A 9,907-nucleotide genomic window follows, 5' to 3' on the forward strand; every position below is an offset into this window, starting at 1 on the left:
GCCAACGTTTAAGCCGCGGGCGCCACAGTCACCCGATCCTCGTCGTCATCGTCGTCGTCGTCATATTCTTGGTGAGAAGAGAAGACAGTTACAACTTGGTTTTCCATGGCTACTCGGAGCATCGAAAATCTAGGCTTCTCGCTATTAAGAATCGCCATTATTAAGGACAGGAAAAGATTGTAGAAAATATTTGAGAAAACTTGTTATCTCTTAGCAGCTTATGAATTAAACTGGAGTACTTGACCTCTATTTATAGCAGCAGCAAAGGGTATAATAATAATAATAGCTTATCAAAAAAGTGGAAAAATATTCTTGTTCGGTCTTGTAATAAGTTTGCAACAGACATTAATGATAGCCTCTCGATGGTATGGAAGAACCAGATTTTGGATGAGAGAGAAAGAAGGGGGTAGAGAGAGAGAGAGACACGTGTTGGACTAGTTGTGTTTAGCTTCGATCCACTAACGTAAGAGGGCCCGCACGTGAGCTCAACTCATGTGTAGCGGCTGCATTACACGTTCTAACGCATGCATAGCAACTCATGCCACACTCCCTCATACAACTACGTCAATTTCACCTGACAGCTTGGCCGATTGAGATTTTTACATGCACACACAGCTATTGAGCATGTACAAGTGTATATAGTGGGAAATATCTGTGACTAGTTAGTGCGGCCGAACCCGATACAAACGGACTCACATACAAAACCACTCGAATGACCAATCCAAATCTGGACCGGAATCCTGATATGTTCAACCAGTCAGAGACCTTGAAACAATCAAGATACACATAATATTTTTCATGACGATTACTCTGATTATTCTCTCTGACTAGTAATGTTCTCTCAAAGCAATCCTGTCAAGCGAGTCAAATCAGTCAATCTAACCGGACCTGACCTGATTGTTAAGTTTCGTCGTTATTGCCGCCGTCACCTTGATCATTCTTCTATTCATCCATTCGTCATTATTTACATTATTGTTTTACTAATTTCGATTAACTAATACTACAATCAGACTGATTTGAGCGTCAGAGTCCATTTGACTGACACCCCACTGGTGCTCCCAATTGAACTATTGACTCTCTTTTTATTCTTGATAGATTGCTGGTACGTGCCCAATTAATCAATGGTAGGAAATCACATCAACAATCACTCTGCTCTAAGCCTTTGTTATATTACATCATTTTTAGGCTTATTTGCTTTAAAAAATGTCTAATTTAACCCCCTTTTCATGCACTTGGGTTCCCAACTTTATTTTTATTTATTTTTTATTTTTGCATTTAAATACCTGATTTCTTAAAACTTAGCATCAGTAGTCTAATTTCTCACTTTTCTCTCCAAATTTATTATGGAAAAAAGATCTCCAAAAATTTATGACGATTTCAATAATATATTATAATTTAAAAGATAAAACTAGGAATGTGTTATATTATAATTTATGACATTCATAATTATACTATATATTCTTCAAAATTATAAAAGAAAATTTTTTAGCTTTTTTTTAATTCACAATAAATAAATTACAAAATTATGTTAGTTTTTTACTGTTTAGATTTCATGAAGTTGGGACCTAAGACTAAAATAATAATGTATAGATTGGGCATTTTGGTAACAAAATCCTAAAATAACAATACAACAATATATTAACACAGCAGCTCAATACTACAACAACATATAACAAAGTAGCCAATAGGCTAAACACATAGCGGTCATGCCATCCCAGGTGCTTTATCAGGCTCTGGGTTCGCGTTCTGCACCGAGAGGATGACTCCAGCATCCTAGGAGGGTCTCGCCCTAACAGCTTGCACTCCACGTGCTCAACACCGTTCCCGGACCTCTCCCGGTATTGCACTCCGCGTGCTCAACAACGTTCCCAGCTCTTACCTTTCCCGGCTCTTGCCTCTCCTGGATTTTGCCAATCCCGGCTCTTGCCGCTCCTAGCCCTTGCCTCTCCCGGCTTTTGCCGCTCCCAGCCCTTACCTCTCCCTGCTTTTTCTGATCCCGACTCTTGTCGCTCAGTCATAATCACATGTATGACATAACAAACATAAAACAATACATACAGTACAAGACACCAGATAGCTTTACGGGTACAAACAGTTCTCTTACCTAGTGTCCCGAGCACGATCCTAATCCCGGGCCTAAGCGGTAAGACTTAGTCACAACGCATCAACAATAGTCATTCATCAAGCTCTAATCCATTAAATTACTTTGGGGTATAATTCTAGCCTCTGGGACCTTGGATTCTACCAATCCGGGTGGTATAATCCTTCCCGAGCCTAAACAATTGGGTTCCCGAGCCAAAAACCTTCAATCAGCCAACATTGAGAGCTTGGGCTGCGACCTAGCCCCTTAAGGGTCGCGGCGCACCCCAAGCCAGAGGCATAAAGCCTCCCTGATGAGAGACACGGGCCGCGGCATTCCCATCTTTGGGTCACGGCGCGCCTGGCAGACAGAGGCTTTCCAACCTCTTCGAACACATGGCCGCGGCGCCTGAAGAACAGGGCCGCGGATCGAGCCTGAAACCCAAAAATCTCACCATTTTTTACGTTTTTCCTGAACTCAATTCACCAAAATTCTAACCTAAACATAAACTAAAGCCATAACTAAGTCTCTCAAGTATTCCCAAATACCTTAAAGAACACTACCACAGTAGTAGCTAAATCAAAACTCCATCACAACCCAAAATTCAAACCTTGAGTTTAAAACTCAAGAACATCAATATTAAACTCATAATTCAACATAGAATCATAGGAATTCACTTATCCCTTCTGCAAATGATAACCCTGAATCAATCCTCAGCTGATCCTAGCTTGATTCCTCGGTCTCCAAGCTTCCACACCTTAACTTCTCAACCAGTTCCTCAAAGAATTCCCCTTAGCTCCAAGAACACCAAAGAGACAAGAAGGAAACATGTAGGGAGAGAGGGAGATAGTTCTTTCTACGTCTGGTGGGTTCTACTATCTAAGGCCATCCAAACCTGTCCCTAAGTGAAGAGTCCAAAATGCTCTCTAGGCATAAACCTATCCTTTAACAACCCCAAGGGCTAAATCATCATTTGCCACATCCCGATAGTTCCTTGAGTGTTCCTAATAAATTCTCATTTAATCCCGACATGTCCAAACCATTACTAAACTACTACCTGTTACTCGATCATCCCCAAACACATATAACATACCCAAAATACCCTTGGGCTCCTCCCGAGCCGGGTATTTAACCCCGTTGTGACTATTTCGCTAATCTGCTCCCTAGAATCGTCTCAGATCACACATCTCAAATATATCTCCATAACACTAGGGTCTCACTCACAACACATGCATATTTACATTTATGTCATCAACAGGCCAAAATTACAAACACGCCCCTATTCACAGAAATGGGCCCACATGCATATTTATTACACACAATCATGCATGTCTAATCACATTACCACATAATTCATATATTATCATAATTAAATCAATTATTGCTCTCCCGGCACGCTAATCAAGACCTAAGCCTCATTAGCAAATTTGGGACACTACAGCTAGGCTAATAACTACTAACTTGCAACATATATTCACAACATACATCTATACACTTTTTATGAGTTTTTGAGTAATATTTAGATAGCATGTTATCATATATATATATATATATATATATATTCTATAATATGTTTGTCTATTGTAAATTGTATGGGTCTGTTGTAAATACATGATATAATCAATGAAATATAGCAGGGGTAAAAAGAAAAAAACTACAATTATTATTCCCCCTGCAATGTCCTATCTTGGCGGGCCGAACGAAGCCGCCGAGAAAAAAACACTTACACCCATTCTCAGCAGGCCAAAACCAACGAGATTGAGCCCTTTTTCGGCAGGCCACAAAAGGACCGTCGAGATAGTCTCATCAGCCATCAAATTGCTCCTTATCTTGGCACTCCTTAATTCGGCCGCCGAGATTGAGTACCAAATCTCGGTAGGCCAAAATTGCCGACATTTAACATAGAAACAATCTCGGTGCTCAGATTTTCGGCGGGCCCAACCCGTCGAGATCACCCAATCTCGGCAGGTCCGGCTCATCGAGAAAGACCAATTTTTTTTGTAGTGATAGAATGTTGAAAGAATATGGAGAATGAGTAAAATATCTTATATGGTTTGGAGAGGATCTAATATGATAACTTGCTCATGTAAGTGTAGATATTTTATAAAATTAAAGAATGTTGATATAAGATGGGATTTATACGTAGATGTGATGTAGATCAATCTTACATAACATTGACATGGCATGATGAGACTATATTTCAATCCACACTTCCTAAAAGAGTTCGAAAAGAATCATTGATATGACTACCGATGTAAAATAACGTATATTTTTACGAATCGCCTAGATGAATTTGTAAAAAAAAAGGAGGAAGCAAAGTAATTTATTTATTTAAGGTCAATAAATTACTATTCTTTATTAGGATTTATAATTTAAAGGTTACAAATGAATGGAGTGATAAATAATAAATTTTCTCAATCATTTGCTTGGAGAAAAAAATTCTGAAAATTATAGCATCCTTAATAGCACTTATGAGGCGAAGAAGATAGAATTGAAAGATAATACTTCTACCAAAATATTATGGTATATTCTACCAATTTCCATATTATCGTGAAAACTTTTGACATTAATGAACAAATTTGATGGCCAAAATTTTCAATTTCCATATCCTTTAAACATAAATCTTGATTAATATTCAGAAAAGTTTAAAATGGATGAGTATAATAAATAACAAAATAATTATAACTTACTCATAAATCTTTCTCTTCTTTTACGATTTCAAACTCTTGTTCCAATAACACTATCACAAAATTACAATCAAATGTAGTACAAAGTTTTTCAAGTTGATTTGTGCCCATTTCATTTTCAAACTGATTAATTTTTGCTTGCTTTTACATTTGGAGATTCAATAAAGATATATGATATGGTTTCCCCTTTAGGCAGTTTTGTTTTGTATGCTCCTATATTACTAACTTACGTTCTCTTACAAAAAGCATAAAATACAAACTAAGGCATACTTTTTCTTTTGTTTTTTCAAAATAAACTTCTTAAAAGAAAAAAAAATGTAAAGGCACGTGCATGCACGAATGACTCACAAAGATTTATGTGTTGGCATCAAAGAATCCAAGAAGGGAAGATCCCATCAAGATTTGAGAGAAGAATTTACCCACAAAAATCTAAAAAGTTGTCTCCCACTCCCAATGTTTACCTCACAACAGTCTCCAAAACTTACCTCATTTCGATGTTAACAGTTATCCTCACGTTATATTAATATCTATATATATATTCTTCTGTTAAGTCCTCTCTCCCATAATTCCTACCTGCCCAGTGCCCACTTTGTTTTTTACTTTTTAACTGAAAGTTATTCCTACACACCTTTTAATGCTCCTTTTACACTCATGTAATTGTATAACGAAAAATCACTGCTCTTTATTTGTTTTAACGATTTCAGATTAATTGGATGCTTGTAAGGGTATTAGGGATTAATATGGAATTAGTTGTTGTTACTCATTTTAGTTACAAAAAGTCTCTTAAATCTTTCTTTTTGGCACCCCTTAGTGACTCTTTCTCATAACATCTCAAATGAACCGATACAAGGTGTCATGAATCCGAGCAAATTGGAATCATGGCGTCCAACACTTATTGGACGCATGCCTTGTGCTAGCATTGCGGTGCAGTTACAGGTTGAATAGAAACGCTACAGCGCCAACGAATGATGTTTCAGCGTTATACTTATGTCAAAATCAATCTGATTTATTCTATTCAACCATATCCCTAATCTTATTTATAGTTCAATAATCTTGTTTTGGAATGTATACATACCCACATTTTTATTTTTATATTTATATTTTAAAAGTAGGTGAAAATACAAAATAATTTTTCAGTTAGTTTAATTAATATGAACAAATCAAGAATTAAAGAACCCAAAAAAAGAAGAGAGAGAGTTTACTGGATCTATAGCCAGTCATTTTTAAATCATTTGTTTCTTAACAAGTATATGTTATTTTGAAGAAAAATGTCCAAAACTCTATAATAATATGATAGAAAAACTAAATATTTTAAAACTCTGAAAAGGAAAAAGACATAAAAATATACTTTTCTTTGTTATCAAACAGTAGTAATTAAATTTTATGTGAGACAAAAGCTTTTAAAATCATATTGGACTTTGGTCCAATTTCATTAAAAAAAAAAATTAAAATAGAAAGCTACTTATTAATTTAAAAAGTTAAGGATTAAAGCTTTAGTGAATATAAAATTTTAAATAATAATAATAACTTAGAGCAACTCCAATGGTGGCTACCACATCAGTTGCTTAACATGTCCAAATCATCCCAAAATAAAAAAATTTATTTACACTCTCATCCACGTCACTTTTGGCAACTTTTTTCATAAAAATGTTCCAATGCTACTAAGTCACCTCAAAAGTTGTCAACTATGACCCCACACATTATTATTTAATATATTATTGTGTAATTATAAATATTGTCACACAAAATTTTTTAAATCTATATATTAATATAAATAAATATTACATGAAATTTAAATCAGACGAAATTTAAAGGAGCTTATAAAATGACATAATCATAATTAATCAATCTAACATAATTAAAAAAATGTTAATTAAAATGATTTCCAAATTTTGACCATATGTGCTCTACCAAGTCCGCCTGAAGATTGCGATGAATGTTTCTATCACGAATTTCAGCATTTCTTTGAAGCATTGTCGAGAAGTCAGAAATAGGTCCATGCAATACTTCAACCATTAGGGTGTCGGCGAGGTCGTCATCATAATTAAAATCAAACAAACTCTCATATACATCTCTTTCATCCTCGAAAATAATGTTGTGCAATATGATGCATGCATACATAATATCTTTGAGAACATCTCTTTGCCAAAAATGTGCTAGTCCTCGTACAATAGCAAAACGAGATTGAAGTACTTCGAATGCTCACTCAACATCTTTGCATACCACTTCTTGGCATCGGGCAAATAATTTTCTTTTCTCTCCTTGAGGCAGTGGGATAGTTTTAACAAATGTACCCCACTCTGGATAGATACCATCTGCTAGATAGTACCCCTTGTTGTATTGTGTGCCATTTATCGTAAACTCAACTCTCGGAGCTTGCCCTTGTAAGATATCAGTGAATATTGGGGATTGATTTAACACGTTGAGATCATTATTGGATCTTGGAACACCAAAAAATGCATGCCATATCCAAAGATCTTGTGACGCAACTGCTTCGAGCATGATTGTTGGTCTGTCGTGATCACCTCGCGTGAATTGGCCTTTCCATGCAACTGAGCAATTTTTCCATTCCCAGTGCATACAATCAATGCTTCCCAACATGCCTGGAAAACCATGCTCCTCCCCCATTTGAAGTAAGCGACGAATGTCCCCAGCATTGGGCCATCTTAAATATTCGGCCCCAAAAATATCATTCACTCCTCGAACGAAATTGACTAGATATTCAATAGCGGTAGTTTCACCAATTCGAACATACTCATCAACATAATCGACAGGTGCTCCATATGCCAACATTCGCATAGCAGCAGTGCACTTTTGTAATGGCGAAAGCCCCCTTCTACCGACTGCATCAAACCTCATATGGAAATACTCTGAATGATTTTCTAGAGCTTGCACTATGCGTAGGAATTCATGTCTATGCATTCTAAATCTTCTTCAAAATTGATATTATGTATACACCGATTCATTAGAAAAGTAGTCATCGAAAAAACATTGGTGTCATTCTACATGACCCCTATCAATGTGGACTCTCTTTCTTCCTTGTCTTATTGAGCTACCCCCATCCATGAGCGCTTTGAAATATTGATCATCATGATCGTTAGTACACTCTGCAATTATGATATCCTCTAGACTCATATTGTCGTATGGATTCGGAGAATTTGGCAAATCCATTGTCGAACTTAGAGTATATGATATTTGGGAATGAAAGATGAATGAGAGAGTAAAATGAAGGATTGAATGGAGAGTTGAGTAAAAGGAAGATTGAAATTTGGTATATATAGACATGGTGACATATATATATGTAGCCGTTAAAATATATCTGTTAAAATATAGTCGTTAAAATGTAGTCATTAAAATATAGCCGTTAAAATATAGTCGTTAAAATGTAGCTGTTAAAATATAGCCATTAAAATGTAGCTGTTAAAATAAAGGATAATTTATTTAAATAAAATAAAATAAAAGACATAATAATGTGGTTGATAAAAATACATAGCAATTACAACTTTAGGATATTATTCTTAATATAAGTACACAAGTTTTCATGATCTTTCTTTTGTTCATGAGTCATATGTGATGTGTCCATGATGAGATAATCCATGTATTTTGTCATCCTATTATCTTCTGTCTCTTTCTCCTTTATCGCCACCAATTTCTCCAATGCAGATGCTTTTCGTTCACTAATCTCTATAAATCTAGTATGTGTATCTTTTTTTTCCTTCCCTTTTCTCTTTGCTGCCTTTTGGCCAGTAGGGCGCACTTCACTTACTTCATCATCACTGATATCTGCATTGGAAGAAGAAGTAAATGCCCCTGATTCTGACACCTTTGTTCTCTTACCACCTTTTGGTTGGTACATTGTATTCCATTTCGGCTCATCCTTTAGCAATCTCCAACAGTCCACAAGTAGAAAATTTGAGTTGTTATTTTCAGATTTGTACAATTGATGTGCATTCTCAAGAATTTTCTCATCAGACCAACCACTGTGATGTGCTTGTTGTACTCGTTTATAATACCCATTGAAACGTGCCACCTTTTGATTCATCTTGTTCCAATGATCTTTGCATTGCCTTCCAATTCTTGCTTGCTCGCCTTTTGGGTTGGTGATGTAGTATTCTGCGATCCGAGCCCAGAATTGTGTAGAAGTTTGGTCATTCTATATTAAGCCATCTACTTATCAAAAGTATAGTGGCTTCCTTGCTCCATTTGACTTTACATTTATGCCTTGATTCATCTTCATTGTGTAGAACTACATTTTCCAACCCTTCAACACCATGTTCAGGTTGGGTTTCAAAGACAGATATCAATGATGTTTCAAGATTCAAATCTGTAAATCCTATAATTGGCATTTTTATAGAAATATCTTTTTCTTAAAAGATAAATGGGTTGATTTAATTGTTTCCTTTTATTATAATTTTCAGAAATATTTGTTTTCCTTTTATTATAATTTTCAGAAATATTTTAGTTTCCCTTATTATAATTTTCAAAAATATTTGGTTTCCTTTATTTCAATTTTTGGAAATCCTCTTTCCTTTTGTGTGAATTTTGGTCAAGAATGTGCTTCCTTATTTAGCATATATTATCTCATTTTGTTTATAAAGGAAACAAAGTTTATTGCAAATATTCGGTACTTACCCAAAGTTGTTTTTGGATTATTTGCTGATATATTTTCGTGCAGCTCAAGGATTGCAATCAGGAAACTGGTTCTTAATTTCATTAATTATTGTTTCCTTTTTGAGCTTGTTTTGATCCGACACAGGTCTGAGCTGTCCCCACCGATATCGCATCTGTCGGATCAGCATCTTCTAAATAAAGCAACTCTTCGACAATCAAGAATAACTTCTATGATTCTTGCCTTTATTATAAGAATTCTTTCTCAGCCTTTGTGAGCACGAAAAAAGACTCTATAAATAGGGCTCTAAAGGCAGTGAGAAAAGTGAACTCTTTGATGCATTATTCGTGAGCATTATTGTAATATTTGTGAGAGTTCTTCTTTGTATTCAAGATCATAAGTATTCATGTGATCTTGTAGAATTATGTGTGTTTAGTTTTTAGTGGTGAGTTTATACCATATTCATGAGTGAATACACATTGTAATTTGAACACAACATTTATAGTCTTCGGGAGGAGATTTTTACAAGCC

General features: G+C 35.5%; 1 pseudogene; it reads right to left on the minus strand.

Annotated features, from left to right (window-relative positions):
• Positions 1-6,636: 6,636 nt before the first annotated feature.
• LOC133813906 (uncharacterized) lies at positions 6,637-9,113 on the minus strand (annotated as a pseudogene).
• Positions 9,114-9,907: the final 794 nt, after the last annotated feature.

This window comes from Humulus lupulus, chromosome 2 (assembly GCF_963169125.1).
Source record: "Humulus lupulus chromosome 2, drHumLupu1.1, whole genome shotgun sequence".
Classification (NCBI taxonomy): Eukaryota; Viridiplantae; Streptophyta; class Magnoliopsida; order Rosales; family Cannabaceae; genus Humulus; species Humulus lupulus.